At 41.5% G+C, this 21,563-nt stretch overlaps 1 protein-coding gene across 1 annotated transcript in view; it reads left to right on the top strand.

Annotated features, from left to right (window-relative positions):
• Nucleotides 1-320: 320 nt before the first annotated feature.
• Nucleotides 321-21,563, top strand: part of PLS1 (plastin 1) — a 103,593-nt gene continuing 82,350 nt past the window's right edge. Inside the window, exon 1 of the mRNA XM_077864869.1 lies at nucleotides 321-480. The gene's annotated coding sequence lies outside the window, so the exon portion shown is untranslated. The remainder of the gene's footprint in view (nucleotides 481-21,563) is intronic.

Here is a 21,563-nt window from a genome sequence, read left to right as displayed (position 1 = left end):
AGGGAGCCCGACGTGGGACTCGACCCCGGGTCTCCAGGATCACTCCCTGGACCGAAGGCGGCGCTAAACCACTGGGCCACCCAAGGGATCTGTTGTAACAACCCTCCAGGTGATTCTGCTCCGTGCTCGGGTTTGAGGACCATTCTCCTAGCTCATCCCGGCCGCGGTGCGTGCAGGAGAGGACGCCCTGCGTAACCGGGCGCCCGGGAGGAGGTCGCCGCAGCGCGCGTCCGCCTCTCCCCGCAACCGCAACCCGCCCGCCTTCCCCGGCCGCGGGCGGGCTCCCGGGCCCGGGTCCGCTCCCCTCCGAGCCGCAGCTAAACCCCGGCGAGTGGATTCCGAGTCGGCTGGCCGGGGTGCCGGCCGGGCATGCGCAGTGGCGCGAGCGCAGCAGCTGGGCGGCCGCCGAGAGGTGTCCGCAGCCCGGAGCTGGGGTGCTTGGATCCCGAGCGGGAGCTGGGGGCTCGGCGGCTGCGGCAGGTACGGGGCGCGGCGGTGGGCTCGAGAGAGGCGGGCTGGAACGGGGGGCAGAGAACCGACGGTCACGTCTTCGCTGGCGCGCGGCGGCTCGAGGCTGGGGGGGGGTCCCCCGGTTCCCCTCGCGGGAGAGGCTGTGCAGCGCGGCGCCCTCAGCCCTCCCAGGTGCACCTGCCGGGTCCCCGCAGCGGCGAGCGCGGGCAGGGCGTACGTTGTGCATTTATGCTGCTTACACCTGACACCTGAACTGCGATCCCCTGCTTGAAGTTAGGCATTTTGGTAACTTTTCTGTATATGCCTCTGTCGCTTTTAAACTTTGGGTGGCTGCTGCCGAGGCTTTCTGATCCAGTCTGTTTCACTTGAATTCTGTGAGTGATTTTTTTTTTTTTATTTGCTTTTGGTTTTTTGGTGCATAGGATCAATAGTGCTGGGGTGAAATCGCACCCGTGGTTTCTGGTTTTGGTGCCTTCCTGGAGCGGGGGGGGGGGGGGGGGCTCTGGATGCGGCATAAAGAAATGTCAACTTTAAGCGAATTTCAGGGCCAAACACCTTAAGCATTTCAGCTGTATTTTATTTTATTTTATTTTTTTCAGCTGCATTTTAAAGTAGAAACTTTATAAAATGTAAGATTTCCACACACACACCCCCCCCCCATCCGCCCCGTACTTTTTCTACATTACTGTTTATTTCAGGCTTCGTTTGGTGCTGTTAAAAGAAAGCGATCTTTTAGTTAACAAGAGTTCTCACTTTTCTGTCCTTTATTTACCTGGTCACATCTTAAAGCTCATACACAGATATTTTACCCTGGGGCTGTGGTATTGATTGAGTACACTTGTAGGAGGCTAAGGCTGTGCTGCACAAATTTCTTGGATAACTTGTGAGTCCTAAGATTTTAGGCCAGGGGGGACACACTGAACATTATTTAGGTAAAGTGTTAAATTTATCATGTGGGAGGCATGTATATAGAATTAATGAGTTTAGGAAAAAGTCTTAGTTCAGGAAGAGAAACCTATATGGAAAGGGAATATGGATACCTGCGTTTCCCTCCACCCTCTCCCCTTCCCATGATGAATGTTTTAATGGCAGAAATAATATACAGTTGGTTTAGTTTTGGACTATTAGAGACCTTCGAGGTCAACCAGTTCAGCTGCTTCAGTTTACAAATGAGAAAACTGAGACCAATGAGGTTAAATGACTTGCTGTGGCTGCTGGAGCCCCTCCTTGGCAAAGCTGGGCCTAGGGCCCAGGTTTTCTGATTTTAGGGCTCTTTTTACTATCCCCTGATAATACTCAATTCACAGTTTCAGGAGATTACTTTTTTTTGGGGGGGGGGGAGTAGATTATTCAACTTTATTTTTCTCTTCTACCCTCTTATACTGCCTGGTTTAAGCAGAAAATTAGTCATTCCTGTTACTCAGCTTGATAGTGCCTTGTAAACATCTTTCAAAAAGTGCCCTCACACTCAAGCCCCACCTCACAATTTGCTGATTTTGAAACCTCCCTCTTTTCTTGCCTTAGTCACATTGGGTCTTTGGCTCAGAATGCCTTTTTGCCTCCTTCCCTGAAGTCCTGCCCGCACTGCAGGATGTAACTCAGGTGTGATCTCTTCTTGAAGCCTTCCTTGATTACTGTAGCCAGAAATTAGCTCTCCCTCTTCTAAATCCCTCAGCATTTATTATGATTTTCTGTGCCACTAATATCCCCCTCATCTTTAGTACCCCTCTATAATACAAGAGTATTTTAGGATGTGTCCCAGCTTCTTGACCAGTTTGTAAGCTCTTAGAGCTTAAAGCCTATGACTTAGACATCCCATCCAGCACTAAGCATGTTCTCAGCCACTGTTTGTGGGAGGGAGGTGAATTACAGATCATTTTGTAAAGGGATTTGTTTTGTTTTTTAAGAATTTAAGTATTTATTTTGAGAGAGAGTGCGAGCAGGGTGAGGGGTAGGAAAGGAGGGAGAGGGAGACCATCTCAAGTAGACTGAGCACAGGGTGGAATGTAGGGCTGGATTCTTTGACCTGTGCCGAAACCAAGAGTTGGGTGCTTAACTGAGCCTCTGTAAAGGGATTTGATGTGGATATTATGTAATACGGGGAAGGCCACCTTAGAGCTATAGCAGGACAGTGGCCAAGTCAAACCAGGCTAATGGAGTGATTCTCATATTTTGATGAGAGCTCGTAGGTCAGTTTGGGGAGTGCTGGGGAAAGGGTAAAATCATAATAGGGAAGGGTTGCCCAGGCCTGTATTTAAGCATGTGACTCAAGTGCAGAGTGGAAAGCACAGATTTAAGAAATGATGTCAAGGAAAAGGAAAAAGCTTTTGGTAAAAAAACAAGATGCAGAGAGGAGTTTTGGGCTTAGTGTGTTGGTAATGGGCTTGTAATATTTTTTATCATATAAATGCCTCCAATTGTGACATTATCTTTTTCTGTTTCTTAAAATTATTGATATGGTTATTTCCCATACTAGATGATAAGCTTTTAGGGGGATGATCTTTTTTTTTTTTTTTTTTTTTAGGGGGATGATCTTTAACCCTTCATGATGCTAGGCGCCTGTGGCTTTGCAGTATTAGACTCTCAATAGTTATTGTATGAATACATATTTCTTGACATGGGAAAGGTGGGCATTTAGGATCTTAGAGCTATCAGGTAGTACTTTATCCCGACCATTCCCTCATTATAAGAGGAGGAACTGAGTTATGCTTAACTAAGCTAGTTAGTGGTGAAGCCAGAGCCTGTATTCAGGTCTCCTCACTTACTTGCTTGTTTCATTAATTCTAACTTTTTGAGGTTATTGGCCTCAAGATTAATTTGAGTTGGCAACAGGGCACTCCAGTTCGAAATGTTCTGTGGATCGAAAACCCTCAGAAACCAATCAAAAGGAGGGAATTTGGTGGCCAAGGGGAGGAGGTCTGTGTTATTGGAAGAGATGAGACACAAGGGATGACTGGCCATTTCCAGGTTGAGTGCACAGAGTGAGGAGGGGTGAGGCTGCAGTCCTGGGAATCTGCAGATGATGGAGTTGTGGAGGAGTCTGGAGAGGACATGGTAGCCCAGCTTCTGGGGCAGAAGACATAAAAAGGGGAGCCCAAAGCTCTTGTACTGAGAGTGTCTTTGGGAGATATATTTTACACTACCAGGAGGTGGAGAGCAATGGTTGTGGGGGTAAGATTGAGAGAGAATTGTGATCAGACTCTCTACTTGGAAAAATAAGAAGGCAGTTCTTCGGAACCCAAAATCAGTTCAGGAGGTGGTTTGAAATACCTGTTTACTTGGAACAGATGTTGCAAATAGCTGTTTTGCAAATCAAAACACAGCCTTGGGCGGCTGGGGTGGCTCAGTGGTTTAGTGCCGCCTTCAGCCCAGGTCCTGGAGACCCAGATTGGGATGGAGTACCACGTGGTCGGGCTCCCTGCTGGGAGCCTGCTTCTCCCTCTGCCTGTGTCTCTGCCTCTCTCTCCCCCCCTCTCTGTGTGTCTCTCATGAATAAATAAATAAAACCTTAAAAAACACACACACACACAGCCTTTTCATTGGGCTGCACACAGCAGTGAGGAAGCTGTTGACAGCACATCATTTACGCTGACATTCACAAGGTAGTTGACCACCAGCTTCAACTGGTAGTGATGCTTATTCCTGTAAAAGACCCAAGGAGAGAGAGTGGTTCAAAAGGAGAGACAGAGCTTGAGAGATGGTTTACCAGGGGCAGGGGAAGGATTGGCTAGATATAGAGGGATTACCTTTTTTTTTTTTATTATGACTTTAGACAAAATTGGTTGGACAGCCAAATGCAAATCAGATAGTATGTTGAAGTTAATGTCTCATACACTTAAAAAATATCCAGATATTACATTCTAGAGTTATATATCACAAAATTATTATAAAATGACTGTATTCTGAATTTTTCTCAAAATAATAATGATAATGTTAGTAACTAGTATTATAGAATGTTTTCCATGGACCAGACACTGTACTAAACACATTAAAAGCAGAATTATCATTGTGTCTTTATAAACCATCCTATGAGATTGGTGCAATTATTATTCCCATTTTACAGATGAGAAAACTGAGACCTAGATAAAGACACATTTCTGAGGTAATACCATTGACAAGCGTTGAGTTGAGCTTTGATCCCAGGCCTGCCTGTCTTCAGGCATGGAGAGCTCAAATAACTTAAATATCTTAACAAAATACAAAGCTTTTTCTGTGGTAACTCCAGCAGGTGCTTAGAATGGCCACATATTTTAGCTGGTGAAACTCTCAACAGTCTATGAGCCAGACTTTATTTTTTTATTTATTTTTTATTTTTTTTAAATTTTATTTATTTATGATAGTCACACACACACACACAGAGAGGGGCAGAGACACAGGCAGAGGGAGAAGCAGGCTCCATGCACCGGGAGCCTGATGTGGGATTCGATCCGGGGTCTCCAGGATCACGCCCTGGGCCAAAGGCAGGTGCCAAACCGCTGCACCACCCAGGGATCCCTGAGCCAGACTTTAATCGAGAAACAAAACAACAGTGGTGAATCTTTTCGGCTTTTGTTTTTAAAAATTACTCCACTTAGTCTTTCTCTCCTTTTTTACCCTCAAAACATCCGTGGAGGCAATCAGCAACTCTTTCTCTGGGTGCACCATAAAGCTATTTCTGTTCAGCTCCTATTATCTTTCATGGGGTAGAGCAGGGGTGATGGAGGTGAGTTGGTGCAGTAATCCAGGAGATGCCTCTGAGTTGGGGGTGCATGAAACTCACTGGTATATGAGCTTAAGGACTCTTGGGTGACCATGTTTGTAAGAATTTTTTTTTCTCCTGGGGTGGCAGGATCTACTACTAGAAGCTCCTGGAATATCTGTGGATCCTGATCCTTATCTTGATCTCAGGTCTTTGAACCATGGTCAGAACCTTCAGGAACAATCCAGACCTGAACACATTCTTCTGGGATCCTCAAGATCAGTGGGTTCTGAAGTCCGTGGGGACTTGTTGCAGTTGGAGGTGGAGACCTCAGGGAAATACCCAGGTTAGAAACAAATAATTTAGAGTCAGGACTGGCAGCCCCCAGATTTGACCAGTGAGTTGTCCTTGAGAAATTGCCTCCCATCCACTTCCTTGATGAACTTAAATTCTCCCTTTTGGGAGTCTCAAAATGGAATCCAGCTGAGAGTGTTCTTCCCCTACCCAGGCTGAGTCCTGTTTCCATGGTTCTCTTCACCTTCTCCTGGTTCTGTGCTTTCCCAGGGCATGGGCACTCGGTATAAAAGGAAAGATTGCTAACTTCTGGCCTCTACTCATTTCAACTCCTCTCAACATCCAAGAACCACCCTGCTTTGTCCCTGAACAAAGATCCAAATCCACATTTTCTTCTGGATGATGATGAAAATCAGGGAGAAAGTGAAAGAGGCCTTTGTACTGCATGTAGGTTTATAGGTTATAAAATGGCTATGCAAGTTTGATTGCTAGAAATTTTGCTGATATAAAAGATCATGAGACATCAGGCTGTGTCAGCTTTGGTCGTCTTCTTTTCCCTACTCCTGTGCCTCAAAGTACTTCTTGGCTGTTTTTGGTGAGAAGTGTGTAGCATGGCTTCTGTAAAGGCAAATTGCTTTTTAATAACACTGTGGGTACACGGCATGTGCTAGAGTGATGATTAGGGGAGTTTCTTGTTTAAAACACTTGTTTTATCAGAAAGTTTCTATTTTAAAAATATTTTGTTTATTTGAATGAGCTTGCACAAACGGGGGGAGGGAGAGGGACAAGCAGACTCTGTGCCAGCATGGAACCAAATGTGGGGCTCTATCTCAGGACCCTGGGATCATGACCTGAGCTGAAATCAAGAGTAGACAACCAATTGAGCTATCCAGGTGCCTCATATCAGAAAGTATTTTATTTTTTAGAAGAGTTACAGCTAATTTGCCCACAAAGTCCAGTTGTGAGATGACTTTAGACTTGATAAGAAACTAAATTTTTGTTATTTGCTTTTAAGCAATTCAGAACTATAAAGGTACAAGAATATTTGGATGATAACTCACTGCACTGGACCATGCCTTCTTCATAAAGCCCAAGCCAACCACAGAGGAAACATGTGAAACTATCTTTTCCTATAGTAAGGTGGATGGATGTCTTCTTTGTAATATGGAAGGTTTGTGGGGGACTTTTGTCATGATAAAAAGCAAAAGGTTTTTGGGGGAATGGTTGACATTTATTATTGAGAAACTCAAATTGTTTAAAGATCAAGGAAATAACACATTTTTTGAAACTTAAGAAATGATGAAATCCCCTTCAATTTGTTGGAGAACCAAGAAATGAGATTTTAGCAGTGCCGTCAAAATAGAATTTGAGTTTGAAACATTGGTAAATATGCGTAAAAGGATCAGTCCTGGTAACTCAGCCTTGGGCCAATGTGTACTTGTCTAAACCTTCTTCCGTACAGTGAATTCCCATGTGGGGCCCTCTGCACTCTATGAATAAAAGAGTAAACCTACCCCATGGATCACAATTGTAAAATCCAAAGTGATGCATGACAATCTGTGAGCTAAAACTGATGTTGATCAAGCAATTTGAATGCCTTAGAAAGTACCGGCTGTATTCACACATTGTTCCCATAGCTGATGCTCAGAATCTAGATTAAATTGTTGAAATAAAAGAAAAGCAGGTTCAGCACTGACTCACTTACAGTGAATGATCAAAGACACAAGAAGACTTTTTGTTTCATTTCACTTTGTCATCTTCAATGACATCTTTGTAACTATATTGGTTTCTTTTTTTTTTTTTGTCCTTGATGATATATACTCAAAGTGTACTGTTTATAGATAAAAATCAATGCAAACTAGAATTTTGAGGTTTGATAAATGAGTCTCTGCTTAGGTTTTAATGCTATTCATCAATAATTTGGTGGGAATACAGTACCAAGTTAGTACATAATTGAACCTGTAGCTCGATATCAAGTTAGTATTTATAACCTTTGGGAACAAACCCAAATTTCTCAGACTCCTGAATTCTTTCATCTGAAGGCTTTCTCAGCATATTCTCTCCCTTTTCCTTCCTCTCTCCTCAGCTTTAGGTTCATTGGGACACTTTTTTGGTCCAGATGGTGTTTTCAAGAGTGGGCCAGTTCTTGCAGAGTTTAAGTGTTATTGGGTCAGTAAGGTGCCAGCCGTGAAACACAGCTCACATAAATTCAATGATATTTTTTTGGCAAAGTTGTCATGCAAGTGAATTAATTTTGGAAAAATGACATTAATAGCAATTTGCCTTATCCCTATCCTTATCCTCAAACAGCCCAAGTTAAAGATCACCATCAATGGAAAAAGGTAGTCTGAGAATCTCTGATTGAGTAATGGTCAATCAAAATGAGCTAGGTAATTTAAAGTTTAGATATCTGAAATCAGTTGGCCTATGATCCAGAGCATGGATGGGAAGTCAAAGTCTGCTCCTCATTAGCTGTATGCTTAATGATCAAACAAGACAATGAATGTGAAAGCAATTAGTAAGCTATAAGGTAAGGAGTTAAGGTATCTATTGATAGTTATAATTTTCTGACCTTGTCGCCTTTCACTGATAAATAGCCAAGACTTTGAGAATGACTTATCTGTTTAAGGTTACCTACTTGGAAGGTACAGGGATGGAAGACACATATATATTCTAATTTCAGCATATGACAAAATTTCAGGGCTCAGGATTGGGACCATAGTGATAGCCAAGACAGATACACGGTCCCAGTCCTCTTGGAGCTTCGGACTAGCTCCAAATCTGGTGCTCATCCAATCAATCCATATTCTTTTACTGATCAGAGGAAATAATTTTAATTTTATATTTGGTTTTTATAAAATCCTAAGTATGTTTGTAGCTAAGCTTTGACTCTGGAGCTCTTTAAGGAATTTCTCCATTGTCAGAGGTGCCTTCAACAACTGTCCCCTCAACTTCAGATCTCGATGGATAAGATATTTATTAATCTCCATTAGGGCCAGAGGAGTTGGATGCCTCTCAGCATTCTTCTCATTGTCAATCAGAGGGTTGTTGCAGAAGAATAATTTTCTTTCCTCTGTACAATCAGAGGGCTGCAGTTGAATAAAGGGAAGTGAGTTGGGGGCACGGCTGTGAGGGAAACATGTCCCTGTATTCATGCTTTCATAGTCAGAGGGAGGAGGCAGACATATGGACAGCTAGGGACAAGAGTAAGCACCGGGAGGAAGGGCTGAATGAAGCTTTGGGGGAGCCCAAGTCAAGAGCAGTTAATTTTGCTCAGGGGGTTGAGGAAGGTGTCAAGACTTTTGAGCTGAGCCTTGAAAACACAAGTTCAGTGTACAGAAAATAGATGGAGGAAAAAGCATTCTTTGGAGAAGGGACAGGAGCAAAATCATGGAGACAAGAAAGAGCTGGCCTGTTCAGGAAGCTGCAGGTATTTAAGTGTATTCTAAAACTTGAGCACGCGTAAGAATCACCTGGAGAGCTTGTTGAAAAATGGATCGCTAGGTCCCAGCTGCAGAGTTTCTCATTCTTTAGGTCTGGGATGGGCCTGAAGAACTTCAATTCAGCAAGTTCCCAGGTGAGGCCAAGGCAACTGCTGATCTGGGAACCACACTTTGAGAAACAGTGGGCTAGAATAAAGGGTGTGTGTGACAGATGAGCTTGGAAAAAAAATGTTTTCTTTTGAAACTATACTACCTTCACAAAATTGATGTCTCAGGTTTTTTGTTGCTGTTGTTTTTTAAGTTTGTTTGTTTGTTTGTTTATTTATTTATTTATTTTAAGTTTATTTTTTAAAGTAATCTCTATACCCAACATGGCACTTGAACTCATGACCCCAAGATCAGGAGTCCCATATTCTACTGACTGAGCCAGCCAGGCACCCCATTGTTTTGTTTTTTAATTAGTCTCATTTACCAGGTGGTTGTTGCCTTGGGCCCCTTCCTGTTTCCTGGAAGGTCCTTATCCACTCTATACCCCACCCCCCTAGTTCTCCCAAGAAATCAGTCCTCTTCTTATAGTACATATTTTTAAATAACTGCTGTTCAGTCAGTATAGCCATTCCACCCATGGAAAGCCGAACAGACAACATCAGCTAGATGATTTTAGGAGCTGACCCCAAACCAAGTATGAATGATTAGTATATTTATGGGGTATATAATTGGATTTTATTTTTGTTACTCTGGATATCATGTTAAACTTTATTCAAGTATTTTTGGAATAGTTTGTAAGCTCTGAGCTAAGCGGTAGGATGTACACAACGGCAGAAATGTTCCTTCCCTGACCTCAGAAAATGAGTACTTTTATAGGAGGCTTAAGATGCATGAATTCATGGCTCCAGTACAGGGCCATTGGTGCCACGTGCTATGGGAATGATAGAAACCAAGAGTAATGGGACTGAGTTGGAGGAAGGCTCACTTCCCATTGTAACAGGGCAGGCAGGACAAGAGGTGAGAGAATGATGATTAATACTATCCTCTGATGTCTTATGCATCTTTGTAAGCCATCTGAAATGAGGGAGCATTTGTCTATATAAAGCGAGTAATGGAGGAGGGGCATTTGAAGTAGGTAGGCATTGGAGGATGGCAGATGCTCACCAGGCAGAGTGGTCAGCAGGGAGAGGAAGAGGTGTTCCAGACAATGGGGCACTGAACCTCAGAATGGAGGTGTGGCAGGGAAACGCAGGTTCAGCCAGGGATGAGAACTCCGGTTCATTTTAGAGAAGTGCAGGGAGATAGGACTGGAAAGGCATTAGGGAAGGTTGTGGAGCATTTTGACTAGGAGATTTCAGGCTTTATACTGTAGGCAGTGTTGAGTTATCATAGGCTTATCTTGGCCTAGTCTGATTGTCAGTTCCCTCCAAACCCCCAAACACATGAGAAAAGGAGGAGCCCTATTTCTTACAGTGCCTTTATCTATAGTTCATACTCTCTTGGATAAACATCTAAAATGCTTTTCCCTGGCTCTGATTTTAATATATACATTTCAGTCATCTTTTGGATTTGCAGAAATTAATCTATCATTAAAGGCTTCAGTGTCTTTTAAAAATATGTAAAATGTTAAAGGACAACTAGTTTCAATTTTTGAGAGACAAATGATAAGAATGAGACAACAATTACTAGGTCTAGTGATCATAGTACTTGTTCTGGATTGTTCTGGGAAGACGAATTCAAAAGTTATGGCTAAGAATATAAGTATGGAGTCTTAAGCAGATACTTTCAAGCTGACTCCCACGTACTGAAAGAGTACAAAGGTGAGGGTGAATGACAGTGTGGCATCTCTTCATAATTGCTTTAGCTATAAATGGGGCAATGTCTCCAGGTTTAGTGCCAGTTTAGAAGAGCTTATGTCTGGAGATTAAAGGGCACTAAGGCCAGGAGGTCACTTCTGTTCATCTTTCTGGGGGATGCCCACAAACATTTATGTCTCATTGGAGATTTTGAGCATCTTCTGTATGTATCCCCTAAAAAGTATCCTGTGTTGACAACTACAGTGTGGTGGGAAAAGCAAAAAACAGTGGATTTGTAAGTAGAAGTTGCCACCCTGGTGTTAACACTTGCTAGCTGACCCATAAAAGAGACAGCATAGTGAGTGACTGAGACAGAGCTACTGACTTCCCTTTGCCCATGATCCGCAGCTACGAGATTCAGTGGGTGGGAAAGTCACGCAGCCTATCTGAACCTTGGCAGTGGCAATGGTTTATGTATTGTTGTGGTTGTTCTTTTTTGCTGTGGATTAAATAAGATCATATAGTTAAATTGAAAGGTACCATATACATTTTAGATTAAAGTCTTCTAATAGGGGCGCTTGGCTGGGTTAGTTGGAGGAGCATGGGATGCTTGATGTCAGGGTCTTGAGTTTGAGCCCCTTATTGGGCATAGAGATTACTTGAATGAATAAATAAAAACTTTAAAAAACGAATGTAACTTTTTTTTAAAATTTAATAACACTAAGACTTATTTGAAGTTCTTGGGGCCACAGATGTAAATGGCCATGGATCCAGAGTATGAGCTACTGCTGCTCCTCCCCCTCCCCCTGTGAGAGTTCTTCAAGGCAAGATTGTATCTTTTCTAACTTTGTATCCCCATTGCCTGATGCATAGTAGGAACTTGATAAGTTGTTCAATTGTTGAATGAGTATAGTAAAAAAGAATTAATGAATGGATGAATCTATGCCCACCTCCACTCTGTCACATATCTAATACTTTCTAGCTTCTACCTGCTTGTAGAGACTAAAGACCCATGGTGCCTTATTTTATGTATGTAAGCAAGCTCTGTACCCAATGTTGGGCTCAAACTCATGATCCCAAGATCAAGAATCGCGTACTCTACTGACTGAGCCAGCCACGTGCCCCCTGGTGCCTTATTTTTTTTAGACTGCTAATCCCCTGACAGTAAATCTTGAGAGATAACCCAGCCTTATCCAATGTAGCTGTAGACATAGCTACATTGCTGAGTTCAAAGTACAAGGATCTTTGTGGATTCACATGCATTCTAAACTAATTCCAGAAATGAATTAAATAATATTTAAAAATATTTTACATGTCGATAATGTATGTACAACTGATTTCACCTCTGAAATAAACTAACACATATAAATTGAGGTTATATTCCCCTCAAAGTATTTTCTATTTTAAGAGGAATCAGATTAGAAGAGTAGCTTACAGAGATGTTTGGAGAAATGTGTATTAATACACTGATCTGCTAGAGGTTTGGATACTTGTTTTTCATGCAGTTAAATGAAACAAGACCTGAAAGTAATTTTATTCTGCCTTAGGTTTCACAGTCTGTCAACATTAGCAGTACAATTGACCCTTGAACATCATAGAGGTTAGGGGTGCTTACCTCCCCCTATTTGCCTCTGCAGTGAAAAATCAATGTATAACTTCTGAATCCTCAAAAACATTTTTTAAAAGATTTTATTTATTTATTCGTGATAGTCACACACAGAGAGAGAGAGAGAGAGAGAGAGAGAGAGAGGGGCAGAGACACAGGCTGAGGGAGAAGCAGGCTCCATGCAGGGAGCCCGACGTGGGATTCGATCCCCGGTCTCCAGGATTGCGCCCTGGGCCAAAGGCAGGTGCTAAACTGCTGCACTACCCAGGGATCCCTCAAAAACTTTGCTGTTGATAGCCTACTGTTGACCGGAAACCTTACTGATAAAATAAAAGCCTTACTGATAACATGAACGGGCAATGAACACATTTTTGGAGAGTTATATGTATAAAACTGTATTCTTACAGTATAATAAGCTAGAGAAAAAATATTAAGAAAATTATAAGGAAGAAAAAATACATTTACAATATTGTACTGTATTGGAAAAAAAATCTACATATAAGTGGACCACAGAATTCAAGCCTTGTTGTTCAAGGGTCAACTGTGATTCAGTTCTTGATTCATGAAATTAGGCTGGATTAATATGAGCAAAAATTCACCTTTTTCAATTTGAATAAAATGGTTTCATTTTGAAAATTATTGCCTGTTAATATACATCTGAAATGTGTCAGATAAAATTCACCCTGCTAATTTTTACTGAGTTATATTCTACCCATGTGATATGTATTGTGCTGTGGGAGACCAAGCCTTAATTGAAGTTTTCTGCAAGGTTAGTATTAAATTTCTCATAGGACTAGGACAATAAGTAACGGGAGAACTGAAAACATTATAATTTTCTAATAATTCAGAGAAAATGACTACATTCTGAGGAAGTGTACTAAAGCAGTACACCATGATGCTCATTTTTGCAAGTTAATTTATTATTAAATATCAGTGGGAATATTCTTTTGCATCCTATTTCACATTTCAGGCACACTTTAGGGAGGCCTTATGTTATATATGTTGCTCATTTAATCTAAGAAGGCTCACTCATGGCTTTTGTGTGCACAGGTTCTTTCAGTTATGTTATGCCCTTAGGCATTATACTAAGGGTATTACAAAATCAAGCAGTAGGACTTCTCGGGGAAATGAATGGTTTCATATTAAACAGACATTGTCAAAATCTTTGCCTTGAATAGGATTAAACAGTGTTCTATCAGTGTTTTTGGTGCACATGATGACTATTTTTTTGAAATAACAGCTTTGGGGTGCCTGGATGGCTCTGTTGGTTAAATGTCTGCCTTTGGCTCAGGTCACAGTCTCAGGGTCCTGGGATCAAGCCCCACATTGAGCAACCTGTTCAGTGGGGAGTCTGCTTCTCCCTCTCCCTCTGTGTGTTTTTCTTTCTCTCTCAAATACGTAAATCTTTGAAAAAAATAACAGTTTTATTGAGGTATAATTCACATCCATTCAAATTACTTATTTAACTGTAAGTCCATTTTAGAATATATATATATATATATATTTTTTATCATCCTGTATCCATTAACACTCATTTCCTACCCACCCCTTGCTTAGGCAATGCCAAATCTACTTTGTGTCCCTATAGATGTACATATTCTTGAAATTTCATATAAATGGAATCATACATTATGTGGCCTTTTATGTCTAGCTTATTTCACTTAGCATAATGTTTTGGAGGTTCATCCATGTTGTAGTATTAAAATTTCACTCTTTATCACTGAATAATAGTCCATTGTGTGGATCCTATCTTATTTGTTGCTCAGTGGATGGGCATTTGAGTTGTTAACTACTTTTTGGCTATTATGAATATTGCTGCTGTGAACAAGTTTTTTGGAGGTTGTGTGTTTTTGATTCTCTTGGGCATATACCTAGAAATGGAATTGCTAGGTCATATGGTAACTTGTTTAACATTTTGGGGAATTGCCAGGCTGTTTTCCAATGTAACTGCACCATTTTAAATTTTATGTTATTTTATTTTTTTATGACTGCATCATTTTACATCCCACTGGCAATGTATGAAGGTTCTAGTTTCTCCACATCTGCACCAGCAATTACTATTTGTCTTTTTGGTTATGGCCATCTTGGTGTGAAAGTGGTATGTCACTATGGTAACATTTTTTTTAATTAATAAACTTTATCTTGTAGTATAGATTTACAGAGAAATTACATAGTACAGAGAGTTCTCATGTGCACCCACATTAATAGTTTACCCTATTAACATCTTACTTTACTGTGGTACGTTTGTTATAATTAATGAATCAATGTTGTTACACTATTATTAACTAAAGTCTATAGTTCATTTGTATTTCCTTAGTTTTTACAGAAAGTCCTGTTTCATTCCAGGATCTCATCAACATACCACACACATTATGTTTAGCTGACATTTCTCAGGCTGGCTTCTCTTGGCTGTGGTAGTTTCTCTGCCTTTCCTTGGTTTTTGATGACTTTCAGAGTTTTGAGTAGTAGGTAGATTGTAGGGTGCCCTTTTTTTTAAAAAAAAAAATTTATTTATTCATGAGAGACACACACACACACAGAGGGAGAGAGGCAGAGACACAGGTAGAGGGAGAAGCAGGCTCTATGCAGGGAGCCCGATGTGGGACTTGATCCTGGGACTCCATGATCACGCCCCAGGCTGAAGGCAGGCACTAGACCACTGTGCCACCCAGAGATCCCCTGTAGGGTGCCTTTCTGTTGGAATTTGATTTTTCTTTTCGTGATTAGGCTGCATTGACATTGGTTTTGGTATAAAAAAGTATTACATGAAGCAGTTTACTTGGAGTATAAAATTACATGATGAGAACTGGAAATCAGCAAAAATATGGCTGATAGGAAATTCTTAGGAATTAAAAAATTCAGTTCCCTCTGGAGAATGAACATACACTTAAGATATTTTTTTTCTAGCAAGGACTTGATCACGCTGGAAGATGATCAGGTAAAGTAGTAGAATTTATTACTGTGACTGTCATTAGCATCTAACCTAAGGGTAAAGCCAAAAGCATATTTTTCATTGCTTTAAATGTATACAAGAATGATGTTTTGCTTGTCATAAAACATGAAGTTAATAGAAATTCAGATTGACTTTAAGAATTCCATGGTCCTGGGGATCCCTGGGTGGCTCAGTGGTTTGGCGCCTGCCTTTGGCCCAGCGCGCCTCCTGGAGTCCCGGGATCGAGTCCCACGTCGGGCTCCCGGCATGGAGCCTGCTTCTCTCTCCTCCTGTGTCTCTGCCCCTCTCTCTCTCTCTCTCTCTCTCTCTCTCTCTCTATCATAAATAAATAAATAAATAAATAAATAAATAAATAAATAAATCTTAAAAAAAAAAAAAAAAAGAATTCCATGGTCCTGAGGTAGCAAGTGTACAACATATAGTGAGTATTTGACCACCATCAATTCCAGTAATCCTGACAGATGCTTGTGAAGGGGGCAGGGAACTGAGGGTCGAGGATGCTGTGTCTTGTGGCCTGACTCACACAACTGTCAGTAGTTGAGCTGAGATTTGAATCCAGATTTGAGGTTTATACCTTACTGCTGTCCAGGCCAGGTTCCAGAGTTTCCAAAGGTTTTAAATCAGGAATGTTTTGAAGGACATAGGCTTGAGTTCTTTTTTTTTTTTTTTTTTTTTAATCTTTTTTTTTTTAATTATTTATTTATGATAGTCACAGAGAGAGAGAGAGAGGCAGAGACACAGGCGGAGGGAGAAGCAGGCTCCATGCACCGGGAGCCCGATGTGGGACTCGATCCCGGGTCTCCAGGATCGCGCCCTGGGCCAAAGGCAGGCGCCAAACCGCTGCGCCACCCAGAGATCCCTTGAGTTCTTATCATCCTGGATATTTTTACTGCCAGCTGGGGGAGATAGCATCTCTCTCTGTTCAAGGCCCCACTGAAATCAGTCCTATTAAAAGCACGCTTGTGGATTGCTAACAAAGGAGAGCCAGCTTTGCCATGTCACTATGCCATCTTATCTGTCTGTGGCCTGCTAACTCCACTGCCACATGTGTCTCCTGAAATGACGTCTGAGAGCATAAAACAGGAAAACTGCCATGTAGGAGAACAATATATTCAACTAACATTGGTCAGTGGTGACATTGCTTAATATACATTGCTCATTGTATGTCTCAGCAAGATCTTGAGTTTGTTAATAAGTGAGTAGCATAGAGGATTTGGTCTTAAAGACTTTGGAAAAGAGTAAGTGTTGGGGCACCTGGGTAGCTCGGTGATTGAGCATCTCCCTTTGGCTCAGGGTGTGATCCCAGGGTCCTGGGATCAAGTCCCACATTGGGCTCCCCACAGGGAGTCTGTTTCTTCCTCTGCCCATGTCTCTGCCTCTCTCTCTGTCTCTCTCATGAATAAAAAATAAAATATATTTTTTAAAAAGAGTAGGTGTAGTAATAATCTATAAATGCACTTGAAATGAAATAATAAAGTTGTACAAAAGGTCTGAGGAAGCTTTGGAAATTTTTCCTACTTGATTCAGCTAATCCTTATAAGTGGCCCAAGTAGATCGATCACAGACTGATACAAGGTTTCTTTCTGGTCATTACTTTCTGTATGAGTTAAGATAGGATAAGCTATAAAGCAGCAACAGATAACCCAGAAATCTCCATTGATTTCTTATTCACATAAATGTCAGTGTGCATTGGCTGTCCTCCAGAGCAGCTGTTGTATATGCAATGAATGACTCAGATCCCAGTTGCTGTGATTTTTGTGATTTTGCTGTTTTAACACAGGACTTCCGTGGGCGAGGGGGAAGAGGAGCTAGAGGCTCACACACTAGCTTCGAATTGCTTTGGCTTAGTTTGACACAAATTACTTCTACTCACAACCATTGATTGGAACTGATCATGTAATCCTGCTGGAAGTGAGAGGGAAGCACATGGCAATTCACTGAACAGCAAATGTCTTTGCCTCACCTTCTTTAGGGCAAGATAAGTGGTTGGTTTGCCAAACAACAGTAACAACAAACCCCTAACCTAAACCCAAACCCCCCACCCCCAAAACTCCAGGAAAGAGGAAAATATACTGAAATATTTAGAAATAATTACTTGATACTGAATTCCAAATGAGTTTTGCCATAAACTAAATTTTTAACAATTTAGGTATGGCTGATTCAGCAACTTGATATACATTTGTGGATATCAAGACAGCATCTTTTTTTTTGTATATTTTTTTATTAGAGTTTGATTTGCCAACATATAGTATAACACTTAGTGCTTATCCTGTCAAGTGCCCCCCTCAGTGCCTGTCACCCAGTCACCCCATTCCTCTGCTCACCTCCCCTTCCACTACCCCTTGTTCGTTTCCCAGAGTTAGGAGTCTTTCATGTTCAGGACAGCATCTTCTAAGGGAATAAAGAAAAACTTATAAGAAAAAAAATAGGGTTTTTTTGTGTTATAATACTTCAGGTGATGATGATTAAAGCTTATATTTATTGAGGTATTTTTTTTTTAAGATTTATTTATTTTGGAGAGAGAGAGAAAGAGTGTGCACATGACAGGGAGGGGCAGAGGAAGAGGGAGAGAATCTCAAGCAGACTCCACAGTGAGCAGGGAGCCCAATGTGGGGCTCGATCCCATGACTCTGAGATCATGAACTGAAACCAAAAATTGGACGTTCAATGGACTGAGCCACCCTGGTGCCCCTAAAATAGTAAACTGTGTTTTTTTTTTAAGATTTTATTTATTTATTTATTTATTTATTTATTTATTTATTTATTTATTTATTTATTCATGAGAGACAGAGAGAGAAAGAGAGAGAGAGAGAGAGAGAGAGAGAGAGAGGGGCAAAGACACAGGCAGAGGGAGAAGCAGGCTCCATGCAGGGAGCCTGATGTGGGACTGAATCCCGGGTCTCCAAGATCATGCCCCTGGCTGAAGGCGGCGCTAAACCACTGAGCCACCAGGGCTGCCCTTTTGTTTAAAATTATTGTAGTGTAAGAAAATAGAAGTGCTAACTAAAATTAAAAAATTATTTTTCTGGACGCCTGGGTGGCTCAGTGGTTGAGCATCTGCCTTTGGCTCAGAGCATGATCCTGGTCCAGGGATTGAGTCCCACACTGGGCTCCCTGCAAGAAGCCTGCTTCTGTCTCTGCCTCTCTCTGTGTCTCTCACAAATAAATAAATAAAATCTTTTAAAAATTATTTTTCCTAAGAAGCAAGTATATAATTGCAAAAGGAAACATTTAGGAAGCAAATGTTCTAATAGTTTTTACTGATTTAATTGTAACTTGTTTCTGTCTGTGAGCAAAGATCACCAGCTCAGATTCTAATTCCAGATAAAAGAGATGTTCCTCTTTTCTAAACTAATTGAATCATCACTGAGAATCTGGGCAAGGCCAGATTTACAATTGAGTGTTTCCTCGTGTCCAGTTCAAAGATCATAATATAGATACTTTATATTTGTATATATATATTTGTATATAAAGCTTATGTATGTGACCCATTATGTGGAAAGATTCTGTAATTATATTCCCAGGTGATCTTATTAGTCACCACACTGGGCCAACCATTCTACTATAGATTTAGCCTTAGCCCTCCTTGCATTGTTCATCTGAATCAGTGGAAAGGTTAGATCCCAAAGTGAGCACAACCTGTGAAATATCCCTAGACTGTTGAACATTTCTGATTCACTTTTGGATCTGTTTTATGTTGAACCAGGAGGAAAAGGAGTATGGAATCCATTCTTGTCCTAGAATGTCTTAAGGAGAGAAGTTGCAATACGTTTTATTTTCCCAGTTAAGTGTTGGCCTTGGAAGGAGTGAAGTGAGAAAGGGAAGGATTTTAAAAATCAAATATTCACCTTGACCAACTCACTAATCTTTTGGGCAAAGACCGGGAATCAAGAGATACCCAAACTTGTGCCACTCTGGAGCAAGTGTCTGGCTGTGATACCTCTATCAGTTGATGGTGGCTTAGCAGGACTTTCAACCAGGATATACATGCAAATAAAAGATGATTCAAGACAAGGAAAGATCTTTGAACACTTTTATTGCACCATGATAATTTCCTAGATAGTAATTCTCCTTTCTCAGTGGTCTAGCTTCTCTCTTCCTTTTGTTTTTTTTTTTTTTTGTTTTCTGAGCATAAAATAAATTTTAATTTATTTCTTTTTTTTTTTTTAATTTTAATTTATTTCTAAATTAAAGGGGCTGCCAGTTGATGGTCTTTCCAAAAACAATAAAATTGTATTTGCTTTATATATAATCTAAAATTAAGTGTGCCATAAATTTCTATATTTGGTTACTTCTAATTATGGAATTTCTGTCCTGTACCAACACAGGATATGGCTACTTTTTCTTCCTCGAGTCCTGATCTTTTAGGGAACTAGAGATGTTGAAAAGGGGATTGCCTTTTTATTTCCAGTCCCTTTATTGTGTTTCTCATCACCTTCCATGAGTTTGGGCCACTTTGGGGTAAGCACTTGTACATTTGTTTATGATTCCTACAATTACGGCTTCGGGACTGAGAATGGAAGCAAGCACCACTGAGGAGGAAAAAAAAAATACACCTGTTTTTCTGTCAACAGGATAGCCCTAATAGTTTGAGTTCAGGGGTAGCTCAGGAAGTTTATGGCAGGTAGTAGAGCTCTTGCTTAACTACCGTTCATTTAAGTATGCTGTATGGGAAATGAGAGTAGCTAGGAATCATAGGATTGTGGCAAACTGTTTACATCTGTTGAAAGGGCACAGCTGTCACTGGCCTAGCCCAGTGCTACGATGTAGAAATGTGGGCTCAGTGTTGCTAGCCCGATTTGTTTTGTTTTATTTATTTATTTTTTAAAGATTTTACTTATTAGGGAGTTAGCAAGAGAACATGAGCAGGGGCAAGAGGGAGAATCAGGCTCCCCATCGAGCTGGGAGGCCGACATGAGGCTCCATCCCAGGACCCTAAGATCATGACCTGAGCTGAAGGCAGACACTTAACTGACTGAGCCACCAAGGCACCCCAGGCCTCCTGATTTTAAAAGAGAAAATAGAAATCTGAATTTTATGTTAATCCCCTGCTTCTAGGTTCACCCCCAAATTTAAAAGACCCTTAATAAGCCACAAGGGACATGTGTCCAGGCAGGATGGAGCCCCTGGGTGCCATTTTGTCTCTTGGTAGCCAGGAGAGCCACTAGGGTGGTAAAGAAGTAGTTACAAAAGGCCTGAGATGGGTACCCCAGGAGCAGGGAGGTGATGACCTGCAAGACCTGGCATGAGTTTCACGGTTTTCTCTCTTTTTCTGTTTGCTGAGAGATTGCATGTTAATTTCTTGTTCTTCTTCTTTTTTTTTTTTTTTTAATTTATTTATGATAGGCACACAGTGAGAGAGAGAGAGAGGCAGAGACACAGGCAGAGGGAGAAGCAGGCTCCATGCACCGGGAGCCCGATGTGGGATTCGATCCCGGGTCTCCAGGATCGCGCCCTGGGCCAAAGGCAGGCGCCAAACCGCTGCGCCACCCAGGGATCCCCAATTTCTTGTTCTTCTTAAGGAAAACCTTTTGCTCTCCAGGTTTCCCTCCTACAGAAAGAAGTCCTGGGGATGCTAATCCCTGTTAAGGACTCTAGGAGCTGAGTGAGGCTGAGCAGAGAGGAGGCAAAACTAGTTAACACATTAGGATTCGAAGCCAGGGTGTCATTTGAGAGCTGAGACACAAAAGTATCTGTGGGACATAGCATAGAAGCAGACCTGCGAGACCCAAGGTAGAAGGGGTGGCCAAGGAGTATCCCAGGGGACTTTGCTTAGCTGCGGATGGCTAGGGAGCTGTTGAGCTAGACAGCCTGGTCTGAGCAGTTGGTGGTGGTCTACCCAGAGAAGCAACCTAGGCTGAATTTCCTGAGGCTTTATATCTTCTCTCCATTTGCACCTCTTTGGTGATACCTACATATACTTCAAGGGCAGGAACATTATTCAGTATGCACACTTGATGTCCTCTGGCTTCAACTTTATGACTTAGACAAGACCGTCACTCTGCTTCCAGAATGAGGGCACAGCCTTTGGAATTCCTAGTTATTCCCACAATCATAATGTTGGATGCTCTTGGGTTTAGGGAGCTGATGATTTATACTATTCTCTTCTCTAAACTGATTGAGAAATAGAGGCCTCTCACAGTTCAAAATACCAAATTTATTCCCGATGCAACTGGACCATGACTACAGCCTGGGGCCAAGTGGTCTTCCTCATACCTTTTTCCCCCAGATTTTAACTTTTTTTCATCTCATTCCAGGCAGACTTGCTAGATAGTTGCCTTTGGGTTGCTTACCAGATGGAGGAAGGGAGAGTTTGTGTCCTGAGGACAAGCTA

This window comes from Canis aureus, chromosome 22 (genome assembly GCF_053574225.1).
Source record: "Canis aureus isolate CA01 chromosome 22, VMU_Caureus_v.1.0, whole genome shotgun sequence".
Taxonomy (NCBI): domain Eukaryota; kingdom Metazoa; phylum Chordata; class Mammalia; order Carnivora; family Canidae; genus Canis; species Canis aureus.
The sequence above is the reverse complement of the archived record's forward strand: the minus strand, read 5'-3'. Positions and strand labels throughout refer to the sequence as shown.